At 27.3% G+C, this 3,212-nt stretch overlaps 1 pseudogene; it reads right to left on the minus strand.

Moving 5' to 3' along the window:
* Positions 1–2,402: 2,402 nt before the first annotated feature.
* Positions 2,403–3,212, minus strand: part of LOC119595251 — a 1,869-nt pseudogene continuing 1,059 nt past the window's right edge.

Consider the following 3,212-nt stretch of genomic DNA (forward strand, 5'->3'; position numbering starts at 1 on the left):
AACATGTTTTAAAACAAGAGGGGAGGCGGATACATAAACGATTACGCTTTTGTGATGTGCTTATAATTTGAAATTTTGTAATGTTTGACTGTTTTTAATATTAAGCATCGCAGTCTTAATACAAGAAAAGGTAAAATTATACATATGCTGATATATACTTTACTTTTATTTTTTATATAATTAATTGGGCGTTGCTTTAGGAGTATGATAGGCTACATGTATTGTCTTATTTGACTCAACAAGCGCATATTATAAAAAAATATACATGTTTCTTTTTTGAAGGTAGCAAAACCAACTCCTGGGCCATCAGGGATAGCATCTCGGCAGTTATTGTAATATTGGATGTGGGCACTTCAGAGGAGCAAGAAATGACAGTACCCATTGTGTCAATGGATCATACTTACTCCTCAAAATTACACCTTTTTCATAGAAGACAGTGGCTCTCAGGATGGAACTGGTGCAGTGATCCATGAAGCCAAGCCCTTCAAAGAACGGGACAGGTCAAAGTACTCTATTTGAGTCAGGAGGAGGTAGCAGGAATGAGATAGTGCAAGGAAGTACAAGATCAGAAGAAAACAATTTTATTTGAGATGCTTCAGGTACAAATATAGTGAATCACTTGAAACATCTTATAATCTCAGTCAAATACAATGCATCAGCATTTCAAATAATTGCTGGTGTTATGAAAGATAAGGCATAAGTTCCTTTTTTTATCAAAAGTTGTAATATTATTATTTTTTCTCTCATACAATTCTAGTCCATATGTACTCAGTTATAGTACACAGTTGACGTTAATTGTGATAGGCTTTTGTATATTTAACAGTCATAATATTAAGTTACAGCTTGAGAGACTAAGTTTGTTATACAAAAAAGTCCTTATTTTGGAGTTACTATTTTTTTGTATTGTAGATATAAAATAAGTAAATAAGAACATAAAAAATAAGAAACATTTAATTTTATTTCTTATGTTTTGTTCACATTAAGGTTTGCATTGAGATGTGAGAAATGTCTTTTTATTTTATGTTGTAGGTTAAGACCATTTTTCCAATTTGGAAGAATCATATTATAGGGAAATTCAGGATTTTATTTATTTAAAAAAAAATCTATAATCAGACAAAACAATGTTTGGTTTCTTCATAGTATATATATTTTAATTTCAGGTTAAGGAAGTAACAAATATTTGTTGTTAAAACATGGCAATAATAATGTCAACTATAATAATTCTGGTACTGTCAGTTAAGATTGATTTTATTAGTTAATACTGAGACAGAGCTTTATTTAAGTTTAATTCATTATCTGGTTTTGATGTAGGGTAAGGTAGAAAGTAAATATATATTTATTTCTATTTGAATATTTAGTCAACATAGTAATTAAGGTTTGAAGGACAGCTTTGCTCTTATTTTTAAATGTTTTATTTCTTTATTTGCATATTTATTTGCGTGCGATATAAATTACTTACTCCCAAAGATTTTTAATTTATTTCGAAACAAACCAAATTGGGCTGCGATCTGTCTTGTGGTCATAAGGCACCGTCTGAAAAATGTGTATGGACATTTTGTACCTTTTGAGCAGTATTGCTTTTTAAGTATGTGAAGATATTTTCACTTTTTTGGGATATATCTTTGTCATTTTTCTTACTCGTTTTATAGTTTTATAATCACACAAGGTTTGAAATAAAATCTTTACTTTTTAATGTTTTATCATTAGCCTAGATCTAGAATAATTGCAGTAAAAAATAAACATTTCTTCTTCCATATTCAAACTACTACTTATTCATTTTTTATGCTGACTGATAGAGTTCCATAAAAAAAAAATAATTTAAGTATGCACTTATCCGTACAAAAAAATTGAAAGTAAAATCACTCTTTCCAGATATGGTAGTATGCATATGTATAATACATATATATATAATATAATAATAATATATAATATTATATAATATATATATATTAATATATATATATATATATATATATATATATATATAGTAATTATATATATATTATATATATATAAATATATATATATATATATAAATGAATAATATTTACTTATATTATATATTTATTATATTTATATATTCATATCTTATCTATATTATATATATATTATATATATATATATATATATATATATATAATTATATATTATATATTTATATATATAATATATATATATATAATAATATATTAATATAATATATATATATATATATTTATACATATATATATAATATATATATATATATATATATATATATATATATATATATATATATATATATATATATATATATATATGCATATATACACAACACCTTTTGACTAACATTTTAACAAAAAGAATGTGATATATTATAGGTTTCAGGCTCTAGTGAATCACAGAGAAAAATCTCATTACTATTTTTTTTTTTTTTTTTTTACAGTTCCTGAAATTGATATTCAATTAAATAAATTTGAAATAAGACGAGCTCTGACTGCATGACTTGTGTCACGTTCAGCAGCTTCTGCTGCAATATTCATCCCGCCATCATTTTCTACAATCTCCTGAGGAATTGGTATCCTTCGTTTCACACAATAATTATGGACAAGCAGACAGGAAATTGCAATTTTGGAGCACTAACAGGATCATACTGAAGAGTTCCCCCAGAATGATGCAGACACCTGAACTTGACTTCAATATGCCAAAAGTCTGTTCTGTGATCACGCGTGCTCTGGTGTGACTTCTGTTGTAACGGGTTTCTCTTGTTGTTCTTGGTTTCAACAAAGGTGTCAAAAGGTATGACTCAAGGGGATACCCTCTATCATCTGCCAGATGAGAGAAAAAGAAATGTCAAATAACTGTTTTGCAATGCTCTGTGCTTTAAAGAGTTTGCTAAAGCTATGGCAAGTTCAGTGAATATTTCTTACTCTATTTAATTCATATCTATACTGAGCAAATTAATTTTAGATCAACTAGTGTGCCAATTTCAAAATAATGCCTCCTCCCCATTTCTTTACATTGTCTAAAATAACAATACAACTTTAAATAAATTAGTAATACACATCTACCATTCTTCCCGTTACCAAATTAACCTCTTATGGGAAATATTATTTGCAAAACTTTTATTTATCTTTACAATCCGGTACTACCATAAATTTGTCACGGCACTTACCTAGTAAGTAATTTCCTCCAAATTCCCCTGACTCAAATCGAGTACGTAGGGCACAGTT

This window comes from Penaeus monodon, chromosome 35, assembly GCF_015228065.2.
Source record: "Penaeus monodon isolate SGIC_2016 chromosome 35, NSTDA_Pmon_1, whole genome shotgun sequence".
Taxonomy (NCBI): domain Eukaryota; kingdom Metazoa; phylum Arthropoda; class Malacostraca; order Decapoda; family Penaeidae; genus Penaeus; species Penaeus monodon.